The sequence below is a fragment of the Phyllostomus discolor genome, chromosome 7, assembly GCF_004126475.2.
Source record: "Phyllostomus discolor isolate MPI-MPIP mPhyDis1 chromosome 7, mPhyDis1.pri.v3, whole genome shotgun sequence".
NCBI classification, from domain to species: Eukaryota; Metazoa; Chordata; class Mammalia; order Chiroptera; family Phyllostomidae; genus Phyllostomus; species Phyllostomus discolor.
This window is the reverse complement of record NC_040909.2, coordinates 31351136-31360150: the sequence shown is the minus strand read 5'-3', so window position 1 is coordinate 31360150 and position 9015 is coordinate 31351136. Positions and strand designations below refer to the sequence as shown.

Genomic DNA, 9015 nt, shown 5'->3' with positions numbered 1-9015 from the left:
AACCAATCAGTCTTTGTGCGTATGCTCCCACTTCAACCTTTCTTTCTGTTTGTCTCCCTCTCTCTTATTCACGCATTCACCTAAGTGTCTTACTCTACACACTAGACTTAACTTTCTTTTTATTAAAAAGATTTTATCAGGTTTTTTAGAGAGAGAGGAAAAGAGGGAGGGAAACATCGATTGGCTGCCTCTCCTGTGCGCCCCAACCTGGGACCAAACCTACAACCCAGACATGTGCCCAGACTGGGAATCGAACCTGAGGCCCCTCACTCCGGGACAATGCCCAGCCAACTGAGCCACACCGCTCAGGGCTAGTCTTATCCTTCTTTCATATTGCAAATACTTTCAAAGTACAACTCACATCAAGTTTGCACCTTGTTTTATTCTATATAATGTTACTTATTTGAAATTACATATATGTAAAATGTATAGGCTGCTGCAAAATATAAAGGCTAAAAGTACAAACTCTGGAGACAAAAAGACCTCAGTTCAAAATCTAGTGTGGCACACACCAACATCCCCACACCAGCTATTTACCTTTTGGAACGTGTTTCCTTGCTGGAAATACGGTTGATAAAGCCATTTATGTGACAGGCTTATTGGAGACAATGCAAGTAAAGTGCTTAGAACAGAGTCCCTGGCACACAGTAAGCACCTAATAAATATCAGCTGTTGTTCATTTTCAATATAATAAAATAAGCTTTCAAATGAATTCCACATTGCTATTCTGAAGTCAAGCAAAGAATAGTCTCAATATGTAAATAATCATTCCCAACTAACCTTCAGGGATTACTTTGCATGGTAGAAACAGAATGAATTAGGAGACAGAAAACTTGGGTTCCATTTTTAGCTCTGCCGCCTACTGGCTGTGCGACCAGAAGTCTGCCTGTCAGCCTCTCGGAGCCTGCATCACAGGGTTGGTGAGTAAAATGATACCATGTATTCAAAACCATCTCTTTTTTAAGATTTTATTTATTTATTTTTTAGAGAGGGAAGGGAGGAAGAAAGAGAGAGAGAGAGAGAGAAACATCAATGTGCGGTTGCTGGGGGCCATGGCCTGCAACCCAGGCATGTGCCCTGACTGGGAATCGAACCTGCGACACTTTGGTTCGCAGCCCATGCTCAATCCACTGAGCTACGCCAGCCAGGGCTTCAAAACCATCTTGTAATTACAAAGAACTATCTACATGTAAGTTAAACATCAGAATTTATTTACTTTGTGAATTCTTAATTTATTCTCAAATTCCTGTTTCACATGGCTTCTCATATATGGGCTAATTTAAACATAAGAAATGTGCACTTAGGCATGTCTGTATGTGAATTTGTATTAAAATGTTTTTAAACGTCTGGAAGAAAGGACAGTAAACTTTTGGCAGCCATTGCCTCTAAGGATAAGTAAGGTTAGACTGGCTGAGGAAGGAAATTGTCACGTCTTTATTTCCTTCTGAAAAAGTGGTGGGGTTATGGGAAATTTTCAAAATAATAATGTAGCTATTGCAAAAATCAGAATAGCATTGCTTTAAAAATATTCTCACTGCCTCTGAATAAAGATTTGGAATGCACGTTAAAATGCGTGTCAGCATTCACAATTTTCATCCCCCTGTGATTCAGCAGGAGCCCTCCGGGAGATGGGAAGGGGATCCAACATGAGGTTGTACCTGAGATTCTAATGTGCCAGACCAGATAGAATGCTTATGGGAAGAGCCATAATCTAAGAAGAAAGTGGCCAATGTGCCTAGTGTGCTGTAAGTGCTCAATAAATACTTACTAGAAAAATGGATGGACGGACAGACGGGCGAATGGATAAGTGATGGATGGATGGATTGGGCGGGTGGATGAAGACATGGAGCTAATGACATGGAAGAGGGGAATCAGAAGAGGAATAGATCTACAGCTGAGGACATTTAGAAAAGCCTTGTGAAAAAGACAGCCTTTGAAAGACAGGCTTGAGTTGAACATCTAGAGATTCAAAGGGGGGCTGGGAAAGTGACTTATGGTGATATCCTGTCATTCCTAATTTAATAGCATTTTTTTCCCTCCCACTCTCCCTTCCTTCCAACTGAAGGGTAGAGCTGGCGTGTTTGGAGACATGTGGGAAATTTTTGGAGTTGTCGCCATGACCAGAATGGTGGGGGAGGGGTGTCAGAGAATACGGTTGCATGTAATGGTAGGTTTGCCAGGGCTTTTAAATACACTGCAGTAAAGAATTGTTCTCTCCAAAGTACTGACAGCAGCCACATTGAGAAATACCAGTAGGTGAGAGAAGCACCATAAGCAGATCATTACAAGGTCACAAAGAAACTGCTGACATGGATATCTGCACACGTTTTCTGCTTTTGTGGCCAAATCAAATGGTGGAACTCGCTTTCCTGGCAAAGGAACGGGGGACCAAGATTGGAAAGGCCCGCTGGGCATGCTGAGTAGACAGAAGGGTGGACAACAGAGATTAAATGTTGGTCTTGAAGAAAGGGAACCCATCAAGGTTTTTGATGAGGGGAATGACCTTCTCATATCAGTGCTTCAGGAAATGGCAAACCCCTACTTTTTAAAGAATCTTAGAGAACAAAAATGTGAAGTGATATGTTAATTTTTTTAAGCTTTACCCTGTCTCTGTATCAGAAAAAGCTAAGAGGTTATTCTATATTTTAAAACCTTCCCCAAATTTGAAGTATAATAAAAACAAATCCACTCAACAAATTATTCTAGAACAATTGGCTTTCTATTTAAGAAAAGAAGAAATTAAACTAGATCCCTACTTCATGCCACATATTCAAGATGGTTTGAAGAATTAAATATTAAAAAGTTGTAAAGATATCAGGAGAAAATGTAGTTGAATGTTTTGGGAACCTTGGGGTCGAGGAGGCCTTCTTAAGTAAGTTACAAAACGCAGGAGCCTGAAAGTATGAAAACAAATAAACTTAGGATTTCTACATGACAAAAGTCATCATGTTAAAAGGAAAGAAGTGCTTACAACATGTGTAACAAACAATATTTTCCATATCCCCATAAAGCTTCTGTAAGTTAATAAGTAAAAAATAACACAAATAGAAAAATGGGCAATAGGTATAATCAGGAAATGCACTGGGAAAAGGTAAACAACATGAATATATGATCACAACAGGTATTTCAGATTGATGTACTCAACTCCATGCCTACCGCTTCCTAGCGTGGCTCGCCTCGTGCTGGAGCTCGAAAAGCTGACGCAGACAACTGCCAGCTGGGCTCCCTGGGGGCTGAGCTTCTGCATGTGACCTGGCTTTCCCTGCACAGATGTTCCCTCAAGAGAGTTCCTGACTCTGGTGGGGTTAAGAGGTCCTTATTTTTTGTGTTTGTTTGGTCTGAGTTCTTCCTGCATCAACATGGAGATCTCAGTGTCTAGATGAAGTCCCCAGCTGCTTCGTGAGTGCTGTAGACCCCATGCAGCAGAGACAGTATAATCCTGGAATCAGGTGCTGTGGAGGCTTCCTGGCTTCCAGATTGCCGAGTCAGCAGCTGGGTCACAGCTTCTGGAATCCCCAGATTCCTGGTCACGGCAGAAGGAGAGGCTCCTTTGGTGGGTCCGTTCTGAGCCGAAGTTCTGGGAGCCTAGAAGCCCAACTGAGAACCTGCTCGTCCACCTGACCTGATGAAGCTGTAACCACCTATATTGTAAGTGTCCTACATTAAATCATGCAGTTTCCCTATCCCCTCTTCTACCTATCTTTCAACATAAACTACCTGCCCTCTGTTGCTGAGCTCTGACACAGTGGTCGACTGTAGAAATAATCAAAGAAATACAAAATAAACCTTGATGAAGTCATTTCTCATTCATTAGAATGTGAACACCTTAAAAGGCTGATGAAATTCAGCGCTGGTGCGGGTGAGGGAAACACGCCCCCTCTTGGAGGTCAGGGAGGTGGAGCAGGCATTGGGAAGAGCGGTATGACGGTCTCCATCCCACGGGCGGTGGGCAGCGAATCCAGCCCCGCACTCTACCTCCAGACATCTGTCAAAGAGGGACACTGCCACGTGTCCTTAAGGAAGCATTGCCCAAGGATATTAATCACATCACGGTGAGAAATGAAAAAAAGACCATAAATAGCTGAAGTGTCCGTCAAGGAGGAACAGTTACAACGTTATTGTGCGGTCGTTCTTTGGAATCCTCCGCAGTGGGCAAAGAATGAGCCGAGCTCCAAGGACTAATATGGGAACATCTCAGACATATTTCCAAGTGAAGAATGAATTGCAAAACATGTAAAGTATTACGATCTCATTTATGTTTTAAAACATATACAACCAAAGTATATGTTTCTATTCAAACATGTGTATGTCTGCATAAACACAGACAGAGGTCAGGAAGGGCACAACCAAGCTGTCCTGCGGGGTGGGGGAGGAGGGGCCTGTGCAGGACTTGCGTCTCTATGTTCTAACTTCTACTCTGTTTCAACACTTGAATATTTTTATAGGAAGAACATTATCTATGTTTTATATAATTGTATTTATAAGACAGTATATGGGCAAGATTTCAACTTTCAAATGTCAAAGCAAAAGCCACATAGAGATTGATTGATCCTATCTAAAAAGAGAGAAAGAAAGCAAATATGACAAAATATAATGCATTGAATCTGGGGGGGAGAATATAGATATTCATTGTACTGGCCTTCCAACTTTTCTGTATTTTTAACATTTTTCATAATATAAAGATGGAACTAAGAACACATCAAATACACATCCTTGGACACACACGCAGTTTTCCTGCGCAAGCAGATTTTTCCAGATGTGCAAGCAAAGCCTGTGGCTCGCTCAGCTGCAATTATGGCCAAAAGGCATTGGCGGTCTTTCTCCACCGTTTCGTAAAGCAAGTATCTCCCACTCCTGTGGCCGGCGTCTTGAGGAGCCTGCAGATGCGTCAGTGTGGACTGACTGGGGTGGACAGCAGCCCTCTCCCCAGTCTCTCTGGGGGCACAGTCAGGGCCAGGGCCTGCTGGGGAGCAGCTATTCCCCACCTTCTCTCCCTCGGAAGGCACAGAGCCCATGGCCAAGGGCGCCTTTAACATCAACTATACCCCCACCCCAGGTGCATATTTAAACTACCCCCTCGAAGGGAGAGGTGACTATGGGTAAGAAGAGCTGGGGTCTGGGGGCTTCTTCACAGCCACAGAAAGATTCCCCTCACTAGAGCTGGTAAATTCAGGATGCCTCATTCCGTTTTGAGATAGCAGTTTGTGGATAATTGGGGGGGGCGGGGGGAGGGGAATAGCAGCAGGAAAAAAAAGGGAATTGGAATTTTAATGAGAACCATCTGGAGTACTTGCCAAAGGGTGTAATGTTCTTAGTACAAGAAATTTCTCAGCTTAATGAAGAAAAGAGCACGAAGAAAATTATTAGTTTGTTCGTGCCCCCCGAAACTGTCGTGGAACACGCACACCGAGCACGCAGGCCCCGGGCGGGGCGGGGCTGCAGGAGCGGGGTGCCTGCGTTTGCGCTGGCGCGCGACCCGACCCGCGGGGAAGAGGAATGTTACAGCTCCGCCAGGGAGACTTTGAGGGATGGGTTGCAGAGGGCCCTGGGCCAGCGGCTGGAATCTGCGTCGCCATGGAAACGGGCCCGCGGGTGACAACAAACACGGGATGGAATTTCAGCGTTCGCAGCCAGGCCGCAGAGGCAGAGGAATGGGAAAGTTCAGGAAAGTTTTTTTGTTGTTGTTTTTAACCCGGGGGTGGAGGGAGGCACAGAAGGGAGCCAGCAGGGACCGGAATCGGGGCTCTCTGCCGGGCACCCCAACAGTCACGGGGACCAGATTCTGGAGTCCGGATTCCACCTGATCAGTATGTAAATGTCAATATTCGCATAGCTGAAGAAAAGCAGGCCTTGATTGAATGAAAAAAAAAAGATACATGGGATGGAGGAAACATTTTTACAGTTACTAGGCAGAAAACGTTTTCAAAAGAATCTATGAAATCCAAAATTTTCTTTTCGGGGGCCTTTAGAAATACAACGGCCAGCATCATGCCAGGCCAGAGTCAGGGGCTGGGACCGAAGTCGCCACAGAGACATCCACCGCAGGCCTTGCTTTGCAGATGGGAGACCAAGGCAGAAGGGGGGCCTGGGCCCCATGTCCTGGCTCCTCATACAAGGTTCCATCCTTGACAGTCTGTCCCAGGAGCCGGAAACAAACTCACAGTAGACCCTTGGACTCCTCAAATGGGCTTCTGTGAAACAGTATAAACTGGCAGTGGTAAAATAAGGAATAACAATTGCTTCAGAGCTGGGGATTGTTAACCCTGGGGTTAGAAAAGGGGAGAAAGTGCATAATGGATTGGCGTTCTTAGAAATTGAGATTAATCTGGTGGAAAATCCACTCTGGTTTCAGTGTTACAACTAACCACCAGTAGTTGAGAAGGAGCCTCTGTTCTGAAACGAGAAAGAGACTCAACAGTTAAGAATTTAGCCAAGATAGTTTTAAGATAGTTTTAAACAAGCAAAGTTACATAACTTTATAACCATTTCAAGAAATCATATTGAAACTTCCTTAGCAAAAAATGCCCCTGAATCAGCCAACAGGAAATAAGAAGTCCAAGGAATTTCTGGAAATAGGAGAGGTTTTTTTTTTGTTTGTTTGTTTATTTGTTTTTCAAGTGGAAAATAAAGTTTTTAAGGAAAAAGGAAGCCCTGACCCACATGAAGATAGTGTTTCTATAAAACTAATTTCAGAGCAGGAGGGAACGTGTAAGCCTCCGGAGTGGAGCACCCAGGCCCTGGAGGCCTTTCGGTGGGATGCTGAAAACCCCCAAAACGGACACAAGAAACAGCTGGTTTTGCAGTAAAGATGAAATTCCATTCACTGAACAAATAACATATCCGCATGAGACTGTCCACAGTCCTATTGATGTTTATGGAGGAACTTGAAGTGTTTCAGCTCTTCACAGTCCAGAAATACTTGCTATTCATCCTGAAGTCACTGATTTTTCCTAAAGCTCTGCTTTGTAACTTTTTATCCTGACACCCCCTATTCCCCTTACTCAGTAGTTAAAAATAGGGGGAAGTGTTATTCATTTTCTCAGCAAAAGTTTTTGACAATTTATTCTATGCCAGGCCCTGAATATAGCACTGTGATCATATCTGATTATGACTGCATCTTTGGCTTAATACCACATCTGAGTTTTAATATTAAAATGCAGAGTTGGCTAGGAATCTTTGAGCCTCTCATAAAATGCTGAGAGTTGTCCACCTTCAAATACTTGAATACTATGCAAGCTTAAAGAGGCCACTACCCATTCCTAATGAGAATCTTCTGTTTATGATTCATGGATTAAACCCATATAATGGCTTTATATACATGCCCAAAATATGTGGATCCACAAGAGGTCTGAGAGTATTCACGTAAGTATGTATGTGCTCGTGAGAAAGTGTGTGTGGGAGGGGAGGAAGGAAGGAGCAGAAACTGTTTTCATTTTAAAAAGCTAGAAGGGCAAGCACAAGCTCTCCGTGCACGTCGCTGAAGGAGTGGGTCCAAGGCCGCAGGGTGGGAGAAGCTGGGGCCTCCCCCTGCCATCATTCCTCTAGCCCTTGAAGAGATCACGCTTTCCAGGGAAACAAGGGCTGGTGTTTGTTTTCCTCGATACTAATCACACTGTTTTGATTGTTTCTTAATCTCGGTGGTTTTTAAAGTGTGAAAACCCTTTTATCCTTTTGTGAAAACCTTATTTAAAAAAACCCTCAGTCACTCAGGTTTTCATTATCTCGGTGATAATTACTACACTGAGAGAAAGGTGCAGTGGCCTCCACACCGCGCATTCCGTCAGGCAGTGCCAGCCTGGGTGGAAAGGGCCACAGACGAGATCGCCTCAGCCCAGGGGGCCCAGGGGCTTGTCACGAGAACACGCTCCCCAAGCAAGGTGGGCGTCCCTTTCTGACCAGTTCCAGACTGCACCCAGCAGAAGAGCAGAAGCTTACGTACTTACTGGATGTGCTCTGAGTGAGGGGCACAGACCCTTGCCCGTCCCCTCCCTGGCTGGTCCCCACGACTTGCTTCTAGTCTTCATGGAGAGAAGCAACCAGAAACACTGGAGCTATTACTCAGATGTTCTACACATGTTGTACAAAGCTGGAGAATATAACTTCTTTTTTTTCCCCAAAATGCCTATGTGAAACTGGATTGTTCAACAATCTCATGAACTAGAATGTGTTGAACCCTAGGCTGTATTGTGTTATCAGATATAGAAGCCCAACAAACAAACTGTATCCAGATGATGCCCTGTATCCAACTAGGAAAACTGCAATACCATTTAGGGGGCTTTTGGTTGTAAGTAATATGAAACTCAACTAACAGAAGCTTAGGCAATAAACAATTTATTTCACATAACCAACCCAGACCAGGATTGGTTAATTCCACAACCAAATAACATTACCCAGAACCCTGGTGCTTGTCCATCTTTAGCTTCTTGTGTCTTCCTCAGCAGTCATCTTGCTCCCCTGATGGTCACAAGATGGTGGCCACCACCCTGGGCAGCACATCCTCACATCAGAAGCAGAAAAAGGGTTATCTTTTCCTTCGGGCTCAAGGATGGGCAGATGGCGTAATCAGAGCCACTGGGAGTTTAGTTGGGAAAGGGGAACACACGCACACATGCACACACGCACGCCCACTGAATGGATACAGCCAGGTGCACTGCTGCAGCCGTCTTGAAACTATGTGGCGAGTGCGTGTCTAAGAATGACCTGGCTGTTCAGAGGACAGAAGAACCAAGCCCAGAGACAGGGCAGAACTGGACACGAATGTCATTCTGAAGCCATGCACACCCTTGGCCTCTTTAGTTATGTGAGCCAGTAAACTACTTGCTTGATAGGACTTGAAGGTGGGTTTTCTGTCATTTGCCTCACAGAGACCTCACTCATACACTTCACTTGTCTAACTTTTCCAGCCCTACACTAGTCCTCCAATTTTGTTTTTCTAAAAATATTACTGGTTGGGACAGTCTACAGTATACTTGGCCAGCATTCCTTAAAATGGACAAGGTCATGATAATCAAAGAC

General features: G+C 44.3%; 1 long non-coding RNA gene across 1 annotated transcript; it reads left to right on the top strand.

Annotated features, from left to right (window-relative positions):
* The first annotated feature begins 244 nt into the window (after positions 1-244).
* LOC118501597 lies at positions 245-1570 on the top strand. Its single transcript, XR_004904222.1, has 2 exons — positions 245-939; positions 1149-1570. It is a non-coding gene; the product is annotated as an uncharacterized LOC118501597 (long non-coding RNA).
* Positions 1571-9015: the final 7445 nt, after the last annotated feature.